Here is a 27,277-nt window from a genome sequence, read left to right on the forward strand (position 1 = left end):
AGTTAAAAAGTTAATATCTGATGCAAAGTTAATATCTGATGCAGCCAGGACGTTGCAAAGCCTCTTGGGACCCCAGGCACCCAGGATCGCTGTGCACGGAAGAGCCAGCTGCCCATTCGCTGCTCATCCCCCTGCAGGCTCCCCTGTCACTTGCTTACCTGGCCTCCTGTCTGTATGTTCCCTGTTGCAGCTCACGGTGCTTGACTAACTGAGCCCGAAGCATTCAGAGCCTCTTCTGCTGGGTGCTCAGAGCACTGATCCCAAGAGCTGCACCACCAAAACAGGATTCTAAGGGTCGACAAAATGGGAAATCTTGCAGTTTATCCTCTTTCTAAGGATCCACTGTACTTTTGGTTAGTAAAGCCTCTTAGGTAACCTTTAAGAAAGACACCTGGGTTTTTTTCCAAACTCACTCAACTTTTCCCATAATGAAATTTTTATTAATATCCTGCAGACTTGTGCTTCACAAAAACACTCAGGAAGTCTTTTCCAGAAGCGTATAGGTCGTGTCTGCAACAGTAGTTCTCGTGCAAATGCAGCAGTGAACTTTGCATGACTGTTTCAAGGATGTTTAATGAAAGCCAAGGGCATGATTCCTAAAATGCAATTCAGTGAAGATAATTATAAATAAACTAATACGGTTCAAGTAACTGGCCTTCTGGTAGACCAGTGAGAGGCATCTGCCTCAGAATGCCTACAGGGGTGGATGGGGCGGGGGACCTTGGATGGTCACTCCTAGAGGGCACTCCTCTCCCAGACTTTGTAAGTACTAAACAGCCCACAATTCGAGGTTAGACTCTCAGAGGGAAATCAAAAGCACTGTTATCTTGCTTTAATAATTGAGGATAGGATCTATATGCTTTGGAGAGGAGAAAAGCAAATGGCAGAGATGCCATCCAAGTAGGAAACTTGGTGAGCTAATCAGTATTCTCCCCTGAATGGAAGTCTCTATCCTCCTCCAGGACTGAGGCAGGGACGGACTTGCCTGAGGTCATATAGTGAGTTGGTAAGAGGAGAAAGTCACATCCAGTTCCCTGACTCTGTTCAGTGATTACTCACCCTACCAACAACCCAAAGACCTCAGCTCTTCTTGACTATCTTGAACTGAGTTGTGGGCTTGTAAGGTGCCCAGAAGTTTTGTATGGTTTTGTGTTATTTCTAGTAAGTAGCTGGAAGTCTGAGACCACGGTTGATGCACAACCAGAGGAAAGGGAAGGAAAAGAGGAAAAAGTAGATGAAGTGCGTCCTCCTGAACTCTTGCTATTTTGGTTTCAAACTTCACTTCTCCGTACTCTAACCATGAAAATACCGATGGTCATGGTGATGGCAGTGGCTGTGCTTTACTGAGCACCCACTCTGTACTATGTCCCGTCTTAAGCAGGCTCTCTTGACTCTCATGCTGGTTCTGTCTCATTTTTCTGACTTTTAAACCTTGGAATGTCCCACCCACTCCTCTTCTCCGTCCTCACTCACTCCCTTGATGATCTCATGCAGCCCCAAGATTGTTAATGAACTACACACTGATGAGCGTATCCCAGCCCCGGCCTCTCCCGGGGCCCCGGATGCTCACACGCCTCTGTCTACCCATCACCTCCACTTGGGTATCCAAGAGACTACTGCTGCTTAATGCGCCTGAAGCCAAATTCTTGGTTCCTGCACCCCACAACCAAAGGGTTCTCCTTTCACCCACTTCTCCGTTTCAATATGTGACAACTCCAGGTTACCCATCGTTCAGGACAAAATCTTTTTTTTTATTGCAAAAGTGTTGTTTCTTTTTTCTTAAATTTTTATTGGAGTAGAGTTGATTTACAATGTTGTGTTAGTTTCAGGCTTACAGCAAAGTGAATCAGTTATACAGATACGTATATCTGCTCTTTCTTAGACTCTTTTCCCGTACAGCCCATTATAGAGTATTGAGTAGAGTTCCCTGTGCTATACAGTATGTACAGTGTGTATGTGTCAATCCCAATCTCAGGACAAAATCTCGAGGTGTCTCTTTGTGTCTCACTATTCACCCAACCCACCCCTCATACTAGCTCATCCTACAGGTTCTACCTACAGAATATTTCCAGATTCTGACGGTCACTTATCACCACGACCACTGCTGAAATCCAAGCTCTCTTCCTCTCTCACCTGGAGATGCAGTCACCTCCGACCTGGTCTTTTGGCTTCTCCACTTACAGTGTTGTTGTTGTTTTTATTGGAGTATAATTGCTTTACAATGGTGTGTTAGTTTCTGCTGTACAATGAAGTGAATCAGCTATAGGTATACATATATCCCCTCCCTCTTGGACCTCCCTCCTCCCCCCCATCCCACCCTTCTAGGTGGTCACAGAGCACCGAGCTTACAGTCTTAAAAGCTACTTTCCACTGAACAACCAGAGTGGTCTTTCTAAAATATACATCAGGTCATTTCTCTGCTCAAGGCCACCAGTTGTTTCCCATCTCACTTAGAGTAACCCTGCCAGGCTGTATGATCCAACCAGCCCCTGCGTGCACACACACACACACACACACACCCTCTCTGCCCTCTTCTCCTTGACCCCCACTTTCCCATCCCTCCAGCCACACAGAGCTTCTTCATGCTCCTTGAACTTGCCAAGCACTCTCCCACTCCAGCACCTTTGAACTAGCTCTTTGCCGTACCTGGACATCTATATGGCACCTCATTTTCTTCCAGGTTCTGTTTAAGTATCATCTTATCAAAGATGCCTTCCTTGACTGTCCTTTAAGAAAAGTCACCCCCACACGCATACACTGTCTCCCCTACCCCTCAGCCCGGTCTTTATTTTTCTTCTAAGTATCATAACCACCTGACACAGATGTCATTGCCGTTTTCCATCTTCCCATGTTAGACTATTAACATCCGAAGAGGAGGGACTGTTCTGTTTACTGCTTGATTTCCAGCACCTAGAATACGCCAGAGTATGGGTTTATATGTTTATATTATTTGTTAAATCAATGAGTGCAGGTACCGTGATCCAATTTTACAGATGAAGAAACAGAGACTCTTAGAAGCTGATTACCTGCCAAAGACCAGTAAGCGGTAAGTTCAACCAGTACGTTCATCAGACACTGGAGTCTTTGCCTTGGTGTCCAGTCCCCTGTGGTGCCACCACGTCCATCACATTCACAACAATAAGGCATCTCCTTCTCCCGACCTCTCTTCTGCTGCTTCCGGGAAACAAACTGCTCTCGGGAGGTGTGGTGGGGAAATGCACAAACCAGCAACAGGCAGAGAGAAGTACAGGGTGTGTGCGGTTTTACTGGTGCCACACACCCGGCCTCTTCTGTCTCTTGTAATCGAGTTGCTGAGATGTGTACGGCTGGCCCAGATTCCAGGGCACCTACTCCACAGGAAAAGCGGGGCTTCCAAAGGAGGCTGGAGATGCCCACAGCCACTTTGCTGAGCCTCATCACACGCACTGCTCAGGCTTCTGGGTTAATCATGAGATGTGGAAAAGAGCAGGAAATCTACCTCCGTAACTGCAGCTCAGCTGGGTTCCTTAGGACATTTCCCAGCAGGCAGAGTGATCCCCGCTTTGCCAGTACTGCAGGCCCATCATTAAGCCCAAGATCCGCCATCCCCTCCTGGGAACAGAGTGCCTGACTCGCCCTCCCACCAAGACCTGCCGGGGGAGCCAGTGGACGCCCCTGACCCAGAGCTGCCAACAGATGCCGCCGCCCACCTGGCTGCCACAGGATGGGGCCGGGAGGGACAGGGCAGCTGGCCCCAGTCCGGCTTCCCGCTCCCCCTCCCCCGCCCCTCCCCCCCAGCGCTGACTCCCCCCAGCTCTTGTCAAACAGAACCAGCTCTGCTACTTACCAACTGTATCACCTTGGGCACGTTATTTAATCCAAGCCTCGGTTTCTGTGTGTAAAGTGGGGGTCAAGATCACGCTTACCTCCTAGGGTGGCCGTGAGACTGACTGAGATGAGGTCTACATTGCAGCCAGCACAGTGCTTGACCCGTAATGGAGCTGGGTAGGTGGTAGCTGTCATCAACACAGACTCAGAGGGCTGGCAGGGGTATCAGAAACCTTTCAGCCAGTGGGAGGCACTGCCAACTACACCCCTGGTAGGCAGGGAGAGCTGGACCAGTTGCCAGCCAGCCCATCCCTCAGTCTCTGGGGCAACTGCAGGGGTTCCTACCAGCCCCTCCCTCCTTCCTGCATCTGATTCCGATGCCATCAGCAGTCAGTGAGCCCAGAGGGACTCTCCAAAGCTCCCCTGGGTTTCCAGTTTCTAATTTCTACCATGATAACCTACCGTGGGTCCAGAGAAAGGCAAACTCTTGGCCACCTGAGGGACAGGGAGGCAAGATACCCAGTCTCGCTGTGGCTGATGGTAGAAAGCACGATGGCAACTCAGGTTTCTAAGCTTCCAAAGACAGTGGGGCCAGGCATGTGCCTACCAGCTTGGCTGAGTCTATTGCTACATCTTGGGGAACTGTGTTAGCCGCCTGGCATCTTGTTGGTGACATGACCTGGCTCACAGTGAGAGTGCTAACACACAGAAATCAGCAGATGTTGCCAGTCAAGGTGCCTCCCTTACCCCTACCCTCAAGAGCTGGTGAACGTTTATCAGCCCACCACCCAGCAAGACTGTTCTCGCTCCCCACCCCTGCCTTGGTTGCTTGTAACTATTCCCCTCACACTACACACCCATCTCAAGTGTTCCTGAAATAAACCGCCAGAGACAGGTGATGAGAAGCCACTGGGGACGCGGGCAGGGGGGCTGACCCCCTGAGCCAGCATTAAGGCTCCGCCTCCCTCCTTTCACTGTGCTCCTTCTCGGAAGAAAGTTCACCAGCAGGTATTTGGATGCAAAGACTCATCACCAAGATCTTTGCACCAGTGCTCCGAGGTGCATGTGGAGCAAAGAGGCAACCAGAAAAATGACTCAGAGCCCCGGAACTCTGACCTCTAGGGGACCACCTAGGGTCACAGAGACTTGTGGACTCCGCCCAGACCCCATGGAGAGCCTTGTGAGGAAGAGCTTGTGGGGCCGGTGGAAAAGGAGGGCTATCCAGTGTCAGCCAGCATCAGCGAGCTCAGCACAGACCTCAGCTTCTCTGGGGTCACGTCTGCATCGCCCCTTGAGGAAGCTGAAAGGAATCCAGGGCAGCAGCCTTGAGGCTGAGGGAGACAGAGCATCTCTGCCCCCATGCCCTTCACCAAATGGACACTGGCCGTTCTGTTCCATCAGGAGCATCGCTGAGCAGCAGCAGCTTCTCCAAGGACCCGGGGGCCCCGGATACTGGGAGTGGCACCGCGGGACCCCCGATGGGCATCCCCCTCCCTCCCCCTCTCTCCCCCACGGAACCCCTTTCCTCCGCAGCAGTAGGTTTCTCCCTGAACTTTACCCTTAAGGGAATCTGGTGCATTCTCTCCTACAATATTTATGACCCACATCAATTTTTCATTCATCCCATCACTCAGCTTCTCAGGCGAGTTTGGAAACTTTCCCTCTGAGTTCTCCTTCTGCTGAGGGTGAGATGGGGACCGGAGTAAAGCCCCAGGGACCTGCTGCACCATCCGCCCCGCCATCCTCCTGCCCGGAGAGCCAGTGTCTGCCACGTTAACTGCCAGCCCCTCCGCCCCTCTTTCTAAGCCGCTCACAATCTGATTACACCTCAACGTCCAACCTTACACCCCACCTCTGCGGCCCCTGCCCCCCCCCCCACCTTCTCACTGTGATCTGCAAACACAAAGCTTCCCCTCCCTCTCTGGGTGGGGAAAGGGGTTCCTATTGCTTCTGACCCTGTCCTTCCTTTGGTGCATCTGGCCCTGCCTCATCCTCCAAGCCCAGACTAATTCCACATCTTCCCCCAAGCCACATTTCCCCTCATCTAACCCCCATACCATCTCCTTGCTCATCCCTGTTTCACTTCAGCCAGTAATTAATGACTCAGTATTTAGCTGTTCTTTAACTATTCTCTCTGGCTGAAATGTAAGCTCCCTAAAGACAGAGTCTGCACTTTCACACTTCTGTGGCCTGGTTCCCATGGGGCTTACGGTATATAGCACCAGCTACGTAGCAGGTGCTTCATAAATAACTAGATACAGAAATAAATAGCAAAGAATAAAATAACATAATAAAATGATAAATAATAATATAATTATAAATAAACGATTTAATACATAACTTGGTGGAAATCATTTGGACTTTTCTCTAATTTCTACCATGGGTCTTGGTAGAAGACCCATGGTAGAAATTATTATAATTGGGTCTTGTTTTTATCTGGTCTAATCTCAGATGTAATGATGATAATACAGAGATGTTCTTATCTCTGAGAAATACGATAGTATGTTAATTATATTAATAATAATAACGATTGCTCCAATTTATTGAGCCCTTACTCTGTGCTGGAAGCAGCAAAGTGTTTTGCAGGCACTATCTAGCTGACCTTTCAGGTAAGTGTTGTTATAACCCCCATTTCACAGGTGAAACACAGAGAGGTTGTGACTTGTCCAAGGACACACAGCTAATACGCGTTAGAGCAAATGCTCAACAGCTGTAGCTCAGACCAGGGCCCATGCTTAAACGTCGCCTCGTTCCTGCCACAGCTAGTATCCCTGCATCCCTACATCCCTGCGCACAGTCTCCAGGAGGGCAGCCTGAGGTGTGGACAATGCAGTAGCCACCAAAGGCCGGTGCAACCAGCCCAGCAAAAGAGGAGAACCTTCAGGTAAATATGGGGAATGAGCATAAACACTTATATCTGCTCCCGCCTGAAATACCAGAAATGTTATGTAAAGGAATAACAAAAGGGTCGCTCCCCAAAGACAGGGAGAGGAGGGGAAGCCACAGCATCAACACGACACAACAACGAAGACCCAACACGGCCAAAATTAAATAAATAAAATAAATTTAAAAAAAATTATATCAGAAACGAAAGTACTTCTATTTAGAGACAGATTCAGCAGTAAGGATACTGACAGCAACAGAGAAAAAACAAAAGAAAAAACACATTAAAAATTAGAGAGTACAAAACAATGAGAAAGACACAGCCCAGGTTCATTTAATACAGGGACAACTAGTCCTTAATACCTTACCTGTCTAGTAGAAATCACTACAATGCAACTTATTTTTACTGTGTATAATGTCACTCTAATTTATCTAGAAAGGATTAAATTGTGTTCAGCATTTTCTTTTTAAGAAGCATGAACTCGTTAAATTTAAAAGTTTTTTAGTTAAAATGTTTATAACATAGAATCCTAAAATAGTTTTCTCCTGATAGTCTGCCTTCCTCTATATGTACAAGCAGTCATATGTGATGATCTGACTGGACCTGTTTAGAAAGAAAAGGCAACTTTGCCCAAGAAGCTACTTTGCATGAACCTGAGATGAGGTGGAAGAAGGAAAATCACTGGACTGACTGAAGCAGAGTGATGATTAGGGATCAATGAAAATAGAACAGTAAACTGAGGGCCATGAATCCTGGCACAGCAAACAGGAGTAAATGAAAGTTTTCAGGAAAATAGTTATGTGGGATGCATATGCAGTCAACTAACCTTTGACCATGGTGCCCAAAACACAAAATGGGGAAAGGATAGTCTATTCAATAACTGGTGTTAGGAAAATTGATACCCACATGCGAAAGAATACCATAGACAAAAATTAACTTGAAATGGATTAAGGACTTAAATGTAAGACCTGAAACCATAAAACTTCTAGAAGAAAACATAGGTGGTAAGCTATTTGACATAGGTCTTCGCCATATCTTTCTGGATTTGACACCAAAAGCACAAGCAATAAAAGTAAAAATAAACAAGTAGAACTACATCAAACTAAAAAGTTTCTGCACAGCAAAGGAAACAACAAACAAAATGAAAAGGCAACCTATAGAATGTGAGAAAACATTTGCAAACTACCTATCAGATAAGGGATTAATATCCAAAGCATGCAAAGAACTCATATGCCTCAATAGCAAAATAAAAAAAAAAAAAATCCAATTAAAAAGTGGGCAGAGGACCTGAATAGACAGTTCCCCAAAGAAGACATACAAATGACCAACGGATATATGAAAAGGTGCTCAACATCACTAATCATCAGGGAAATGCAAGTCAAAACCACAATGAGATATGACCTCACTACCTATTATAATGTTTATTATGAAAAAAGACAAGAGATAACAAATCTTGGTGAGGATATGAATAAAGGGAACCCTTGTACATTGTTGGTGAGAATGTGAATTGGTGCAGTCACTATGGAAAACAGTATGGCAGTTACTCAAAAAGTTAAACATAGAACTACCGAATGATCCGGCAATCCCACTTCTGGATACATATCCAAAGGAAATGAAATCAGTATCCCAAAGAGATATCTGCATTCCCATGTTCATTGCAGCATTATTGACAATAGCCAAGATAAGGAAACCTGTGTCCATCAATGAACGAAGAAAGAATATGTGGTATATATATTCAATGGAATATTATTTAGCTATAAAAAAGAAGGAAATCCTGTCATTTGTGACAACATGAATGAACTCGGAGGGCATTATGTTAAATGGAAAAAGTCAGACTGAGAAAGACAAATGCTACATGGTATCACTTACATGTGCAATCTTAAAAAAAAAAAAAAAAAAATTGAACTAATAGAAACAGAATAGAAGGGTCCTTGCCAGGGTCTGGGAGATGAGGCAATCAGGAAAACGTTGGTCAAACGTACAAACTTTCAGTTTTAAGAAGAATATGAATAAGTTCTGAGGATCCAATGTACAACATGGTTACAGTAGTTAATAATACTGTCTTGTATACTTGAAATTTGCTGAAATAGACTTTAAGCATTCTCACCACCAAAAAAAAAAAAAAAAAAAACAAGGGTATGGGGGTAGAGGGGAACCATGTGAGGTGATGAAAATGTTAATTAACTTCATCAGGACAAGTATTTCCCAATGTCTAGGTGTATCAAATCAGTTTGTACACTTTAAATATATACAATTTTATTTGTCAATTATACCTCAAGAAAGCTGGGAAAACAAGAACTAAATAAATATTTAGTAAATGAAAAAAAGTTATGAGGTAGGTGTTTAGGAAATATTAATTAGGAAACACTGTACAGACAGGACTAGAGCAGACAGGTACTGCAAACAAGGAAGTAATCTCTCTCTTCTTCTATGGCAATAAACTAAGAGTACCCATGCCTGACAGCAATTCATCAGCAATGTCCCAAAATTCAGATTCCCAAGAGAAAGAACAAACGAATAGGAGAGAAGAGATGCTACGTATATCCTCAGCCCATAGCTTTATCTGTTTTCAGTCTACAAACCAGTTTCTTACAGTCCCCTGGGAACAGGAACATGAAACTGCAGGAGGATAATGGCTGCTTTAACATCTCTCTCTAAGCTCATCAACGATGTGCTAATAGTTCATACATTTAAGCCAGACACTTGTAACTCATTTTCAGTGGTGCAATTGTCTAATAAATTGTTTGAAACTTTAAAAAATCTTCAGTGTTCCATAGAAATGGAAGCCTTTTCACAATAATTGAAACCAGTAATGCAAAACAAATGTATTTCCTTGATAAATTTAGTTTTAAGTAAGCTTTAATTTATATGTTAAATTTTTAAATTTAGTTCAAGTTTTGGCAGAGACATGTTTATTTTAATTGTTGGCCTTCAAAACTCTAGCTTAGGAATAAGCATCTGCCTCTTTTCAATTTTCCGCATAAACTGGGTAAATTTCTTCAAGTTGCAAATGAGGGGTGAACATACACTGTATTGCTTCTGGAAAGGTTACAAAATTGCAGCACTTTTTGTGAATCCTTTATGAGAGATCTTACAGCATTACCCTTAAATCTTCACTAGGGTTCTTATAATGTACTTATATTTAAGCTGTTTTCAAAGAACATAATACATTAGCATCTAGACCTTGTGCCCAAATATCGCTCTTTGGGGCACTTGTCGAATACTCTAATAAATTTTGAACTCCTCTCACTGCTTTATAGAGATTCACAAAACACATGGATCCTTTCTCTAAGATGAAAAACCTCCCAGAGGATAAGCACAAACCCAGCCTCAGCCCACCTATATTGGAGACCCTGTAACCAATCTGACAAATAATAACATACAGTGCGTATTTCTCCAGCTATAGCCTTTGGAGGAAATCAATAAAACTTTCAGAAAATTAAAGTTAGAGCTCTTGAAACACTGTAGGAGGTAACATTCATCCTTTGCAAATACCTTAAGAAAACTGACTTCTGAGAGAATCCAATCCCTATTATAAAATATTCTTCCTTCACCAGTAATGGCAACACTGGTAAAGGCACTGCTAAGCATGGTTGCACCCATCTGAACCAAGCAGGCATAGAATCTAGGTAACAACGCCCACTGGCTATTAATATGATGGAAACTATCTGTGAATTGGGACTCAGTTGATATTAACATGTAAAACCCCTGAAAATCTACAAGAGCATTTTCTTCTGGGGTGTTTTATTTCGTCGGTTTCTTTTTCAGTCTACCTTTTAAGGTATTACCCAATCGCCATGTTACGTATGGTGTCTAGCCATGGTACTGATGTTCATGATTCCATGAAATGGCATCTTTGCTTTACAAAGTATCAGGGTTATAACAGAGAGAGTGGTGAAGGACTAAGAAACATACTTTAATAGAGCCAGTTAACTTGCTGGACACTAACATCCAGTCAGGAGCCTCAAGTAACATCTCTGCCCAAAAGTTTCAATTGCTAAATAGCAAGGGAATAATACCAAGGCCCAATCACAGAGTAGCAAATACCAGAGGCCTGGGAAAATCCCAAGAGAATAGCTTCAATGGCAGTGATTCTCAAATGTTCAAGGTACACAAGAATCACCTGGTGAATGTGTAAAAACAGTTTCTGAGGCCGATCCTCTGAGATTTTAATTCAGCAGGTCAGGCGAGGTCCATGAATTTATAGTTCTAACACGGCTGGCGGAACCAGAGCTGCTGCTCTGAGGAACACACTTTGAGAACCACTGCCCCACCACTATTAAATCAGAGTCAGCAGTCTTGTAAAATGCAAGGTGATTTGCATGTTCATTAAAGTTTGAGAATCACTGCTTTAGGAGATGAGGCAACAGGTTTGTTTGGTTTTTTCCTTCCTCCTGTGATATCAGGATAGGGAGATGGTGAAAAGAGAGGTTTTCAAAAGAAAGTAAGTGCTTAAATCACACTCTTTGTCATGAAACAAACCTATCTGGCCACCTTGCTCACCTTCCTCAATGAAGCATCACTCACTCCTTCCTTTATCCACCTCTCCATCCTCACTGTACCTTACCTAGGGCTCACGAGGAGACAGAGGTCCCATATGAACTTCAGATCGGCATGTTATAGATTTCCCGGGAAAATCCAGAATTCATATAATTGTTTTTCTAGTCAATAAAAATTACACTGGCATTAAACAAAGAATCAAGTTTGAATTACATACGTTTAGAAAACTTTTCATGTAAATAACTTCACAAGAAATTCACAGAAAAATATTTTTTTAGACTGATTGGCAACAGGGCCACGACAAGAGCAAGAAATGTCAACAGAGTGGCCTCCTGTGGTCACCCATGTCTCAGAGATGGAGGAAGGAAAGATAGCCTCTTGACTGATTTGCACTGTATGTAATTTTACATTACATGTAATTACGTGGACTAAACCAAGTGTAACACAGAAGACTAAACATGCTATCGTTCCATGTGATGAGCCTCTACAAAGAGGAAAAAACAGAAGATGTGAAAAAAAAACCACTTTTTTTCTACTTTAATTTTGTACCTATATGAGATGATGAATGGTCACTAAACTTACTGTGATAATCATTTCATGATGTATGCAAGTCAAAGCACTACGCTATATACCTTAAACTTTTACAGTGCTGTATGTCAATTATATCTCAGTAAAACCGGAAGGAAAAAAAAAAGTGGAAGATGTGAATATATCAAGCCTTGGCAATGGGAAAGGCCTAAGTCCACGTGACTCATCACACCTCCTTCTTGCTGATTCATGCTATTGTAGATTCAGCAGCTCCAGCAGCGAAACAGCTTATCTGTTAATAAGCTACAGAAAGAAGAGCCCCAAGTCCCATCACGCACTGCAGAAATGTGATTTGAACTGGCAAACATCTCCCAATCCACCACAACAACCCCTTGCCTCGCTTACCTGAAACTTTCACACATACCACATCTCCCCAATTATTTCCATAATCAGTGAGCCTATTGCTGATCTAAAACCTGACACATACATGAGTAGATTCCAGGTCTGTTAAGTACCAGGAGCAAAGGAGGACACAGAAAAACACCGCATTTAGTCTCATTTTCTCTGAGAAATTCAGTGCACTGCAAGACAGCACTGGACTGAGAACACGGAACCAAGGTTCTAACACCAGTTTTTCTACCAGATACCTTGAAGCAAGTCACTTGGCCTCTTTCATTTCATTTCTTTCGAAATTAGACTACATTATCATTCAGATACTTCCATATCTAGGAGTCTGTGATTATGCTGAGTATCCATGCTATTAGAAAGCCAAAGAAACAGCTACTCAGAAGCACATGGAAAATAACCATCTTGGATGAGACTTAAGAGCTGCAGTGGCACTAGCTCCACACAAGGCATCCTAATCCCAGGTCAGAACTCGGTACTGCAGGCTGCCCAGAAACTGGGGCATATAATAAGGTTTATTCATATGAGCATCCTTCCTAACTTATTCAACCAGAAGTCTTTCATGAATACCACCCAGATGCTGAAATTAGGATCGCCATCCTTAGGTATCAGGGATTAAAGTATGATCCAAAGAGTTCAAGTTGCCTCCAAAATGTCTACAACTGCATGGAAGTTGAAGGCCTCACTCACCTCGTTCCCGCCACATCCTGCAAATCCTTTTCTTAGAAGGAAATCACAAACTCCCTTTCTTGAAGACAGATGGGTAATTCATGTACAACCATCTGTGAGACTGCCTGCATGGGGCCTCCTTGTTTGAAGACTACAGAGATTTTAAATTAAAAGAACCATCTATGTCAACTCTGTCTAGATGATGTGTTCAAAGGGAAGACTCAAAGCAGCAAACTAGAGGGAACTTTTCGTTTACTTATTTCTAAAAAGCCAAATAAACCCTCTAGGAATGGTTATCTGTCATTTCCTTTCTCAGCACCCACTGTTCCTTCTTCTGGCTGCAGTCACAATTTTTATTTGCAAACCATGACTACCGCCCTCAGTGGACCCATGTCTTCTGTCCCAGGCTTCCTTTTCCTCTAAGAATTTTATGATCTGCATGAATCACTTTGCATAGATAACTAAAATTGATCATTAAAATCTGAAATTAAAAAACAAAAAAAGAGCATGCAACACCCTGTTCTTATTTTGCTTCAAGGATACTCCTACTGAGCTCATGGAGCTGAAAGCTGCAAAAACTTGAAGGATCCTCCTCTCAGGTTGAAAGACTAGGACATGAAGTACCCAAGTATGCCACACAGAGTTCAAGAAAAGGAATACAGCCAGATCTTCCATCTAAGTACCAGGAAGAAATCGGAGGTAGGGAAAAGAATTGGGGTAGCTCAGCAGTAGCCTTTTTCTTAACGTCAGAAGCCTGATTTTTATTCCGAAACAAGACTATAAAACAGCATTTCCCAGACATTGTCGCATGCAGGTGTAATCATGTGACTGTGTCTGGGCCAATGACCTGCAAGAACAAGTGTTATGCTGGCTTCCAGAAGGCTCTGGCAAAAGTCCAACTTAATGAAATGAAAATGTCTGATTAGACCTTGACTTGTCCTGACAACTCTGGTCACAGGGAAAGCAGTCTTATTGACTCATCATGTCATTTCGCTCAACTATTGATGCAAGGAGTATCATGAGGAAGAAAGAACTGCTTGCAAATGTACAAAGTAAGCAACAAATACCCCTGTCAACAGTATTAAATTATTTATCAATCACACACTACAGGTTATATCACAGTAGTTACAATGATGGAGGCCACTGGGTCCTCACCAACAAAAAGACTGGCTCTTCCACTTTTAGGACAGTTATTTAGAGCAGGGGTCCCCAACCCCCCAGGAACCTGGCCGCACAGCAAGAGGTGAGTGGCGGGGAGCCAGCGAAGCTTCATCTGCCGCTTCCCATCACTCACATTACCAGCTGAACCATACCCCCAATCCCCCGTCCGTGGAAAAACTGTCTTCCACGAAACTGGTCCCTGGTGCCAAAAAGGTTAGGGACCGCTGATCTAGAGGACTACAGGGCACTCAGCGTTTATCAGGAGTCTGTGCTTTCACAGAATCTACTCTTCAGTAAGTCTACAAATCTTTTATCCTTGGCCCTAAAAGCCAAAATCAGGGTTGTACTTTATTATAATCAAGGTGTTTAGGAATTTCTGGTGAAAATAAAAGTTTACACTCAAAAGTGAATAAATGTTCCTGAATCTACCTTTCATCTTTGGTTAATACGTTTCTTGCTAAACAAGCCAAATTCATAAAGGAAAAGACAGGTTACCTCATAACACTTTCTTTTCAACTAAAGCAGTAAAGACCCACACTAACGCTGCATTTTTTTACTTCCAAATTCTATACATCAGGCTTCTCACAGAAACTTTCACTTCAGCCAGTGGAATACCTTGCAGGAGGCAGGCACTCAAGAAATATTTGTTAAGGTGACTTGAACATAGTAACACATTAGGTGAACATTATAGGAAGTTAGCCTAAGGGCTCTTCACTGAGAAGAAAACAGTTTTTTACCATGTTCTTTATTGCCAAGTGAAAGGATATACATATATAGCCTTCTTCGCTCAAAATGTACCCTCTCCACATCACTGACATCCTGTAAATGGCCATAAATCACAACTGGTCCTTGTCATGAGAAAAAACTGTGTGTGTCAACTTGAGTTTGTCTGCCTTAAAAGACAGGTGCAAGGGTAAAATCAAACATATTTAAGTGCTTGGGAAAGCAACACTGCTCTACAGAAGCAAGGGAATATTAGGGGCAGGAATTACAAACATATACACCTTTTATAGCAATAGACTCCAGACAGGAAATCAGGATGAGACTGGTCTATCCTGGCATTCATTTCATAGAGTTTAGTTTCGTCTGATGAATATTTAAACCCAAAGCACTGCAGTGGTAGTGCCAATATATGTCATATTTTCAGTTGCATCTCCTTTCTGGACTAGGAGCGCCCCTAACTATTCATAAGCCTTAAAATCCTAATTATTGGGTAGACCAGCGGCAGACTGGAGTGACACGAAATTAAGGTTGACTTTTAAGAAAATAGGCACACGTCTTGTACTGCTCTATTAGATACACTTTGGCATTTTGCAGAGCCCAAATGAATTACAGAAGAGACACAGGTACTGTTAATACATCACATGCCTTCTAAAAATTCTGGAAGACGTGGGGAGTCCCACATCATTTCTTTGGGACTAGAGACGTTGCCAAGGACTGAAATTGATGATGCATAGAAGGAGAACCCTCCAAAACTAACTCCTCTGCTTTGCTGACCCAAAGGAAGCCAAAGGAAAGAGACTCTCTCACTCCAAGTAACTCCCTAAACTAACAATGTTTAGAAAAAACAAGTATTTTCAAGATGGTTCAGAGTTGGAGGATAGCAGGCAGAGAGTAGAAACTGACTTGGATTTGATTATGGGGTCACGAGAAAGGATCAGAAATGTTCATTTTTAGTTATTACTGAAGTTTTTATAAAATCCCAAGACATTCACTAGAACTTTACTAATTAAGACACGTAACCCACACACAACTAGACTACAAGTACTTATAATACATGTTTTTGTTTTTTGTTTTTTGAGAAAGAAATCTCAACTACCAAAGGTTCACCAGCTGCAGGACTTCAAAGGCAGTAATAGGAGCAATGGTCTCCAATGACTCAATTTGGAAAGAAAAATCTCTCACACAACCCACGCATTAGACAAGATGACATATACATCTACTTCAGGACACCTTACATTTTGGATGAATAGCCTTGAATTTACTTCACAGCCAATAGCTTGCCAGAGAAAACTTAGAGTTGGATCCTATTACTTAATACACTAAATCCACAGCTCAAAGTCCATCTCACTGGATAATTGAATATAACTAGCGATGGGAATTAAAACTGAGGATGCTAGCAGCCCTGATTTCACTGTTATTATTTGTACTGTGTGAAATGATTTTCGTATTGGCAAGTATGGGATCTCTGAAACTGTGCACTCTTCCTATCTACCATGGTACATACGATTATTTGCCCATGCACGCTCTGAGGGGCAATGCGGTACAATGAAAGGAGCCCTGAGCTTGAGTCAAAACCAGTTCTAGTGCCAGCTCTGCCACTATCTGGCTGAAGACCTTGGACCACACTTTAGGTCTAAGTTTACTCATTAATTTATTTAATAACCATGATTTGATCACAGACCTAAAAGAACACAACATTGCTCAGCTGTAAAAGGGGGGAAACTAGACCTAGTTTATAGAACTGGTGTTAGACTTAAATGAGATAATGGGTGTACTTTGCATCCAAGACACATTGGTGCTAGTCTTCTTCTACCGCAACTATCAGGCACTGTGTTCAGTCTAAAACACCATTGCAGGGAGCACACTGGAAGCCCTCATCTCGTTTGTCATCACTGGGTAAAGCCTCTTGCCTCTTAGTCGGTAAAATCCATGAAGGCCAGGATTTTCTTCTTTCTAATACACAGACGCATCCTCTGAACCTGCATGTGCCTCAGCATCTAGTAAGCACTTAATAAATAATTGTTGAATGAATAAATTCTCTTTTACTCCTTAAAATAACTCTGGATCAACTAATATTTTTACCATTTTACAGTGAGGAGGCTGAATAATGAGATAAACTGTCTATACAATCAGGTGATAAGGCCCTTCCAATTCCACAATGCTATCTATAGTTGTTATATTTTCCAATAGTTCATCATTATATCATTCTTCCTAAATAATTGCTACTTACTCACATTTATTTATTGGTTATTGCTTAAATAATAGCAAGAGTCTCAAACTATAAAATCTACTCCTATCTTTAAAGAAAATAAAATATTTGAACCATAAAAAAAATCATTTGTTTATAAGAAAACTTTATTCTCACATCTACACACGAACTATCTAATGAGGTTATTCTTTTTTTTTTTTTTCTTTTTTTTTTTAATGAGGTTATTCTTTTTTTTTTTTTTTTTTTTTTTTTTTTTTTTAAACATCTTTATTGAAGTATAATTGCCTTACAATGGTGTGTTAGCTTCTGCTTTATAACAAAGTGAATCAGTTATACATATACAATATGTTCCCATTTCTCTTCCCTCTTGCATCTCCCTCCCTCCCACCCTCCCCATCCCACCCCTCTAGGTGGTCAAAAAGCACCGAGCTGATCTCCGTGTGCTATGCGCCTGCTTCCCACTAGTTATCTATTTTACATTTGGTAGTGTATATATGTCCATGACACTCTCTTACCCTGTCACATCTCACCCCACCCCCTCCCCATATCCTCAAGTCCATTCTCTAGTAGGTCTGTGTCTTTATTCCCGTCTTGCCACTAGGTTCTTCATGGCCTTTTTTTTTTTTTTTTTTTTCCTTAGATTCCGTATATATGTGTTAGCATACTGTATTTGTTTTTCTCTTTCTGACTTACTTCACTCTGTATGACAGACTCTAACTCCATCCACCTCATTACAAATACCTCCATTTCATTTCTTAATGAGGTTATTCTTAAGAAACTCTTCCGGGCTTCCCTGGTGGCGCAGTGGTTGAGAATCTGCCTGCTAATGCAGGGGACGCGGGTTCGAGCCCTGGTCTGGGAAGATCCCACATGCCATGGAGCAACTGGGCCTGTGAGCCACAATTACCGAGCCTGCGCGTCTGGAGCCTGTTCGTCTGGAGCCTGTTCTCCGCAACAAGAGAGGCCGCGATAGTGTAAGGCCCGCGCACCGCGATGAGGAGTGGCCCCCGCTTGCCGCAACTAGAGAAAGCCCTCGCACAGAAACGAAGACCCAACACAGCCATAAATAAATAAATAAATAAATAAATAAATAAATAAATAAATAAATAAATAACTGATTGAAGGACTTAAAAAAAAAAAAGAAACTCTTCCAAGTAGTTTTCCCAACCTAAACTTCCATATACTTTTCCCCAAATAAGAAGCGAAATAAACAATCAGTCAAGAGTGATATTAAAAACATGGGGGCAATCCTGTCCCTAAAACATTTCTTCACCAAAATTTGGATTCTTTCACTTTAAGAGCAGCAAGATCATCTTTTTTACTATCTTTCAGAAGATAACTGTAGCTTCCCTAGTCTGGGGCCCTAAATGAGAAAGACCTCGGTTAGATGCAGCCAATGTCACAGGGTCTCCTGGCTCTGAATCAGTATTTTCACACACTCCCAATCATAAATGCCCCAGAGACCTCCTATCCCCAAAACTGACACTGCTGTATCTCAAGTTCAGGTTTACAGAATGATGGCCTCCTCCAAGGCCTTCCTTAGAAAACGTATTCCCAAATTTGCCATCTCACCTCATGCTTCCTTCTCCAAAAGCAGCCTACTCTTTACCACTCATAAGTCTTCTCCTCTAAAGGGCTCAACGTACATTGGGGCACTCAGCAGATATTACACTCTACTCCATCAAAAGGATCTCATAAATTTGTTTTAATTTAGTAATTAACATTCCTCTAGACTCGCAGAAGTGTTGAGGGCAAAGTCATAACGCTTTTAATGGCAAAATCAAACTGTAAGCCCAGGTCAGACTTCACATCTAATGCTGTTGCTGGCAGACCCAGTGATTTTGAGACCGAGCAAGATGATTTTATCATTAAGGCATCACCACTGCTGTGCAGGGAATTTCTCTTTCATTACACCTCAGCTCCCTCCCACCTCAAAACGCTGCGTAGAGTTCTAACGTACTCTGAAACCACAGTAACTTATGACAGAGCAGCCATTATGATGACCTGTAAGTCATCAAGATACATATCAACCACTGGCTATGTTATTAATACTTGAAGTATCAAATTTGCTAAGGAAGCAAAAAGGAGCTTCGTTCTTCCTCAAGGGGAATCAGAAACCAGTATGTTCAAGAGAGGATTTCCATAGGAAAACCGCCCCTGCCTCAGACAGCACCTACCATCAACATGTTTATGGGCAAACACAGTATCAGAAAAACATGCTGTGAGTCTTAGAAACAGCATATGCCTCATTTCATACGGGCTGCTATGGTGCTAGGCATTGTTTTTTGGTTTTGTTTTTTTTACTGCATTTCAGAGAAATAACCGTAAAATGAAGGTCTATAACCAGCATATAACACAATAAACAACAGCATCAACTTCTGCACCCTTTTTGTGAATGGTTTCCCTATGCTTTAATTGAAAATGTAAGTTTTAATATGCTTTGTGTTTTCTCTCAAAATAGTTTGGGACCAATTCTATTCTAAGACTTCTGTATTTACCATCTCCATCCAAGGTCCAAAGATTACAGAATTTACAAATGAAGGACACCCCCTACACACACACACACACACACACACACACACACACACACACACACACGTCAGTCATAGAGGAGCTATGACAACAAAATTCCTGAATGACAGAAAGAAACACAGAGGACAGTGGCTTGAAACAGCAATGGTGGTCACCACAAGCTTTGTCCTAGAGTTCAGCTCAGGTCTTTCTGAAAGCCTGGACCAAAAATTCACAAAAACAAGAAGCAGTAACACAGTTCACATAACTTTCCTGAGCTTAAATGTATAATAGATCCGGGTAACTGTCCAATCTAGGTTGTATCTTCAGGGAATCTCAAACTCTCATAAAAAACCAAGGTTTCTGGCTCAAGGAAAGGCTTAAAGTTAGAGATGAGCATTGTTAAATCACTGGTTCCTATTCACATTTCAACCCTTGAAATAACGCTTCACTACTTGTCTCAGTCACCAGCGACTCTAGTCTGTCTTGAGAAAGCTCACACGCCTCCCTGGACTCAGCCATCTCCTTCTCACCGACAGGTCAGGTCCAATACAACCAAAGCTTAATTCACTTTAAAAGATATGTGAACTATTATTCAAGGACAGTAGCTGTCTGTTTACAGAAGCTTCATCCACATCAAGGCAGCTGAGTTTGTGAGCTTGATTTTTGTATTCTTCTTTCATTCTGTCAAAATTCAAGCTTACAGATATTTCTGCTTTCAGTCTATTCTTTAATAAATGTCCCGCTCAGTGTAAGACAGGACTCAGAGTTTCAATGACATAACTGTATATTTTCCCAAGAAAATTGTTTATGTACCTTTCCATAAATGTTTTAACTTTTTCACCTAGAATATAAAATCCTTGAAGAAAATGTCTGTCTTCTATAGTTTAGCAAGATACATGCTCAACACAATTTCCAAATCACCTTTAGTACCAATTTTAACCATGAAGAACACTGAAAATTCTACTGTAAATTATCAAATATATGGTAGCAAATATATAAATGAAATTCTTCTGTCATTTAGTACAAAGAAGAGAGATACAAATATAGGATAATTTCTCAAATGAGTTTCAACTACTTAATGTGCTACTTTAAAGCATATTCACAAACAACAGAAATAATCAATCTGAAGAACTGGATTCATCTCTATACACAGGGGACATTTTTATACAGTTTCTCGAAGAATTAGCCACACACAAGCACAATAGGTACCATAAAGATTAAAAGAAAGTAACTGCATTAAAAATACTTGTTTATTAAAAGGAACGGTTCCTATTTTATATGTATACACATCTATTTTTATAGAAAAGAACACATCTATTTTTATTCTAATTTCCATGACTCACTCCCCACCCATTCACCGATGAGATAGATAACAGTTGATCCTATTTTTCACCTTTTAATTTATTCTACCTGGAGAAATAAAATTCATCACTGTCCCATGTTATTTTCCCTCCCCTTTGGACATTTATCCACTAAATAAACATCTACTACCCACTGCTGTTAAGCAGTGTGCTGGGTCCTGGGGCTCCATCCCAGTCTCCTCCGCTGGTTTCCCCTATTTGCCCCAATTTCTAAGCGCTGAAGTGTCCCAGGACTCAGCCCTGTCTCATCCTCAAGTCAGTCTACACATGCTCACTTGGTGGTCTCAGCTAGTCTCCTGGTCTAATTAGCATCTATCCTATGCTGACCACCCCCATATTTATATATACTGCAGACCTCTTTCCTGGGCTCCAGTTTCACATATGGACTCACCAACTCATCCTCTGCCAATAGATGTTTTACAGATCTCGAACGTTTAACAGGCCCAACTAACTCCAGATCTTCTCCACCAAACCTCCTTTCAAAGGATGAACTTGATGACAACTTCGTCCTTCTAGTTAGTTAGGCTGAAATCCTTGAAATCATCCTGACACCTCTTTCTGTCATACCCCACAGCCAAGCTATCAACAAACCTCTCTTGGAAGGCTGGCCAAGGAGACACTTTGACGTAAGCTTCTGCCCAATCCTGACGCCTCTGCCTCCCTCCCACTATGTTGTTCCCAAGGGCACATGCTTACAAGTATTCTACACACTAAACCCTATCTGAGTCTACTTCCCAAATGATCCAAATGCTTCAAGTCTTCACTACAAACATCCATTACAATATTGTGCATACAACAGCTTATCCCTACTAGAAATAAAACAAAGGATGATTTTAGCTGATCTATGTGTAGAATCTTATAGTTATAGATTCAGAGATTAAGGATATTTCTTGTCTTCTTTACAAGGACACTGAATGCCTCATGCTGCCTTACTACTCTTTTTGTTTATCCTCCATGCAGCAATGAAAGGCTTTAAATAAATCTTATCCATTCAAGTCCAACTGGTACTTTTTCTTTCTCTTCCCTGAGGAGCATCTTTTTTCTACACTACCACTTCTCTATTACTTCAGTTATTCACTGCATTTAGTTGTTTATCTTATTTTTTTCAGAAGTATTCCTTCATAACAAGGAGGTGCTAAAAACCTCATTTCACAAGTAGGTATGAAAAAGAAATATCTGGAACACCTTTCCTAAAAAGAAATCCAAAGGTAGCTAATTTAGTACATAAGCCTTTAGGAAAGCATTAGAAGAAAGTAAGACAAAGTCAAATATTAACAATTTACTGAACATAAATTCTCATTACACAAAATAGTATCTCTCCTTATAACTTCAAAATATTAATAGGGCAACACAGCGAAATATCAAGGGTCAGATGCAGCTAGACTACAAAATGTTATGTTTTTATTTTAGAAGTATGATTTTTATTATTGCTGAAACGAGAATTTTAGAAAAAAAACTACCATCAGTTTCTTAACATGTAATTTATTTGTAAAAGTCAACCAAAACAATCTGAATTCAATCATCAGCTCAGGAAGCAGATTCCATGACATTTTTTTCCCCTAAATGCTAAATGACACAGGCAGCGATAAAATATGCAGAGAAAGAACCATGTCACAGAAGATGTGACAATTTTGATAAATGATGATAAACTGTGATGTAGAACAGCCGTTTGTAAGCTGCTGTTTTCAAAAACATGTATTTTAATGATGATTTTTGCCAAATATCATTTTAGAGAGATAGTCTGTAATAAAACCATTGACAAACAAAATTGGTACCTTATTATAAATTAGAACAGAAATGTATTTAAGTTTTCAGCAAACTTGTAATTTTGCTTTAAATGAGAATGCATTTTAGATCCAGTCAGTTCCTTACAATGTTAAACACAGTCATCATCTGACCCAGAAATCCCACTCCGAGGTATAAAACAGAAATTAAAACATACTTTCACACAAACCCTTGAACATGAATGTTCATACATGCAACATTATTCATAAAAGACAAGAAGTGCAAACAACCCAAATGTCCATCAAGTGACATATAATATCAATAGAACAGAATATTATTCAGCAATAAGAAGGAATAAAGTACTGATACATGCTACAATACGGATGAACCTTGAAAATATTATATTAAGGAAGCCAGTCACAGGAGGCTACATATCATTATGTTTATATGAAATATAAATTCTATTGATATGAAATGCCCAGAATAGGCAAATCCATAGAAATAAGATGTAGATAAGTGGTTGCCTAGGGTTGAGAGTGTAGAGGGAATGGAGAATAATTGCTAATGGATATAGGGTTGCTTTCTGGGGTAATGAAATGTTCTAGAATTGTGCACCGAGATGGCTGCACAACTCTCTGGCTATACACAACCTCTGAATTGTACACTTTAAGTGGGTGAACTGTATGTGAACTACATCTCAGAAAAGCTATTTAAAATGCCAGTTAAAAAGGCCAGTCATGGGCGTTCCTGGTGGCGCAGTGGTATAGAATCCACTTGCCAATGCAGGGGACACGGGTTCGAGCCCTGGTCCAGGAAGATCTCACATGCTGCGGAGCAACTAAGCCCACGAGCCACAACTACTGAGCCCAAGTGCCACAACTACTGAAGCCCGCGCGCCTAGAGCCCACGCACCGCAATGAAGAGTAGTCCCCGCTCGCCGCAACTAGAGAAAGCCCACGCACAGCAACAAAGACCCAACGCAGCCAAAAATAAATAAATAAATAAATTTACTTTTTAACAAAAGGGCCGGTCATGTTGTAGGTGTTTATAACTTGTATAGACTTTTCAAAGTCTAAATCCCTAATTATCAAAATATGTTTCTTACTGTCCACAAACCTCATTTCATTTCCTTACATAAAACCACCTGCCTATTCCACTATAAATACTACACGTAGTGAAAGAAAGTGCTTCTAAAATTAAATCATGTTTTCAAAACAGATTTCTCCTTAATATATTTAATTTTAATGATTCGCATGTGCATTATCCACACTTTCCATTAACTATGGTTAAATTTTCAATCTCAGATAAGTATCCCCCAATACAAAAGCACAGTAACAGGCCATTCCTCTCCCAACACAAGCTGTGTGGACTAAACTTTTAACGTATTAGCTTGAATTTTAAAAAGCAAAATTAAGGAGGCAGATCTGTAAGAAAAGCAAGCATATGAAGTCTCAGAATTTTAGAATGGAAAATATTTTCAAGATTGATCCTCTTCAGGACTACCGAAACTTTAGTATCTAAGAACTAACCCCAGGAATTTTGTGATATTCTCATATCACCTTACTTTTTAAATTTTTATTGGAGTATAGTTGATTTACAATGCTGTGTTACTTTCTGCTATACATACCTTACTATTTTGCCTTATTATTTATATTTACATTAAGTTGATTCCTTTCCTTTTTTTTTTTTTTTTTAAACTTAGCAATGTATGACACAACATCAGTGACCTTAGGGGTTTGGTAAGCTATCTGTACTAGTCTAACAAACATTACAATAAATAAAATTTTAAATGGTGATGTGTCTATCACTTAAAAACATCTTGCACATGATCAGTACTACATCTACCACACTTTGGGAAACACTGATCTAGTTTTAGCTTCTAATTTTATGGGTGAGAAAGTTGAACTTCCTGGTGACTCTCAAAAGTCTGTGCACATCAGAACCTCCTGGAGGGTTTGTGTTAAAATAGAGAGTGCCGGGCTCTTCCCCAAGAGCGTAGGTCTGGGGTAAGGTCTGAGAATTTACGTTTCTAACAAATATCTAAGTGGTACTAATGCTGCTGGCCCAGGGACCGCCCTTCAAAAACCACTGACCAAAACCTACTAACCCCAAATTAGTCAGACCAGAATTTAAACTAGAACCCAATCTTCTCTTAGATGCTCTTATAATTATATGCTCTATCAAACATGTTTAATGTTGCTGAATTTTATTCACCTTTCACTTAATTTTACTCTTTTCAATAAAGGTGATTATTAAATGCTAAAGATCAGGTTTATACATTTTTAAGACTTCAGAGTTGTTATAAAATAGTGATTAATAAAAATTTAAGGAAAAGAACATTACAATCACCTTTGAGGACCCTGAATCCCTTTTCTTGGTCACATACCCTCCGTTAGTCCTTTGAGATAAACATTATCTTCAAGTTTGTGTCTTATCATCCACTTGCTTTTCTTGTTAGTTTTCTCATAGCTGTATCTCTAAATAACATATTGTTTAGGGTGTATGTTCTGAGCTTTATACTATATCTTTTTATGCTATTTGCTTTTTTATTCAATATGATGTTTTTGAGATGTAGCCCTCGGTTTTTATCAGTAATTCATTGCTTTCATGGCGGGACACTATTTCATCTACAAGAAAACAGCACTAAAATTGTTGACTTTTTTTTTCATTTTGAAAAAATCAGAGGTAAAAAAGAAGTTGCAAAAATAGTACACAGAAGTCCTATGTATGCTTCATCCAGTTTCCTCCAATGGTTACATCTTACCTAACTATATTACAGTATCAAAACCAGCAAACTGGTTTTGGGACAATGCTTGTGTATAGTTTCATGCCATTTTATTATACATGCAACTCTCAATTTTTAAGTTCTTTTTTTTTTTCTCGCGGGCCGCCCAGGCCGCGAGACCAAGGGCCGCGGGGGCCGGGCCGGCGCGCCGCCCCCGCCCCGCCTCAGGCCGCCCGCGCTTGGGCCGCCGCCCGGCGACGCGAGGCCAGTCCCACCCCGCCCCCACCCCCGCCGCCGGCCCGGGGGCCGCTCACCTTCCGCGTTGCCCCAGACCACCATGCCCGGGCACAGCCGCCTCCTCCGGCCTCGCTGGCCCCGCCGCCGCCACACGGTGCCCTCGCCTGGGGCGGGGAGAAGGGCCGGGGAAGGAGTCGCACCGCCGCGCCGCGGTCCACGCTCGCCCCACACTCGCAGCGGCCACCCTGAGCGCGCCCAATGGCTGCTCTGTCCCTCCCCCTCCGACGGGCGCGCGCGCCGCGGCTCCGCCCCACCCCTCCCCCTGCGGGGGCCGGCGCGCTCCCAGGCTCCTCCCCGCCCTTCCCCACCCGCGGCGGTTCCGGCCCCGGCTCGCACTCCGCCCCGCGCTGCGCAAGTGCCCGCCTCGCGCCTAGCCTCGGGCGACCCTGAACCACCGGCGCGGCGCCCCTCCCAGGCCCGCCCGCGGAGGTCAGCCCCTCCGCTGCACGTGACCGTCTCGCTCGCGGGGGCGGAGAGGAGCGCGGCGCCGGCCCGCCTTCCGCATCCCGAGACCTGCGCGCCTCCCGCTGGGGTTGATGCGCTGTTCTCCTCTCTGCGAGTCCCCGCCCCGCGCTGCACTCCCCAGTCCGGGAGGACACTAGTTCAGGGACTGACCATGCTTAATCAAGATCATTCTAGTGATATTAATGAATATCTGAGTTACTTCCTTTATTCCCCCCCCACCCCCCGCCAATTAAAGACAATGCTCCTACCTATTAGAAAAATGAAAATCCAAACACTGACAGCCCCAAATACTTGCAAGAATGTGAAGTAATAGGAACGCTCGTTCATTGCTGGTGGGAATGCAAAATAGTACAGCCATTCTGGAAGAGAGTTTGGCAGTGTCTTACAAAACTAAACATACTCTTACTATACGATCCAGCAATCGGACTCCTTGGTATTTACACAAAGGAGTTGAAAAATTATGTCCACATAAAAAACCTGGACACAGATGTTTCATAGCAGCTTTATTCATAATTGCCAAAACTTGGAAGCCACCAAGATGCCCTTCGGTAGATGAATGGGTAAACAAACTGGTGCATCCAGATAATGGAATATTATTCAGCACTAAAAAGAAATAAGCCATCAACCCATGAAAAGATATGCAAGAACTTTAAATGCTTATTACTAAGTGAAAGAAGCCAATCTGAAAGGCTACATACTCTTTGATTCCAACTAAGTGATACCATAATGGTGGATAATGTCATTAGTCAAAACCCATAGAACATACAACACCAAGCGTGAATCCTAATGTAAACTATGGACTTTGGGTGCTAATGAAGTGTAAATGTAGATTCATCAGTTGTAACAAATATACTTCTCTGCTGAGTAGTTGATAATGGTGGAGGCTATACATATGTGGGAACAGGGGGTACATGGGAAATCCCTGTACCTTTCACTCAATGGTGTTGTGAACATAAAACTGCTCTAAAAAAATAAAGTCTACAAACTTTAAGCTATAAGATGAATAAGTTCTGAGGTTCTAATGTATAGCATGGTGACTAGTTGATAACACTGCAATGTATAACTATAATTTGCTAAGAGAACTTAAAAGTTGACCCCCAAAACATACACATATATATTTATATATTCCTCTTTACCATAAATGTACGGCTGTGCTCCTGGCTTCTCTAATCTCTTCCAATCATCTATTTTTATTTCTGCTCAGTACCATGCTGTCTTCTTAATTGGTAGAGTTTTATAATAGCGAGTCTTAATATCTAGTAGGTCAAAAATCCCCAATTCACTCTTCCATTTGCTGTTAAGAA

The 27,277-nt window shown here is 41.9% G+C and overlaps 1 long non-coding RNA gene across 8 annotated transcripts in view; it reads right to left on the reverse strand.

Annotated features, from left to right (window-relative positions):
- LOC137757993 (uncharacterized) overlaps positions 1–25,746 on the reverse strand; it is a 47,743-nt gene extending 21,997 nt beyond the window's left edge. For 5 of the 8 annotated variants that reach the window (XR_011072676.1, XR_011072675.1, XR_011072678.1 and 2 more), the window contains exons 1-2: positions 25,526–25,746; positions 159–288 (exon numbers count right to left, since the gene is read on the reverse strand). This is a non-coding gene — a long non-coding RNA (uncharacterized lncRNA). The remainder of the gene's footprint in view (positions 1–158; positions 289–25,525) is intronic. The other 3 variants (XR_011072679.1, XR_011072680.1, XR_011072681.1) reach the window with 1 other exon arrangement.
- Between the last annotated feature and the right edge of the window lie 1,531 nt (positions 25,747–27,277).

This window comes from Eschrichtius robustus, unplaced genomic scaffold (genome assembly GCF_028021215.1).
Source record: "Eschrichtius robustus isolate mEscRob2 unplaced genomic scaffold, mEscRob2.pri scaffold_598, whole genome shotgun sequence".
NCBI classification, from domain to species: domain Eukaryota; kingdom Metazoa; phylum Chordata; class Mammalia; order Artiodactyla; family Eschrichtiidae; genus Eschrichtius; species Eschrichtius robustus.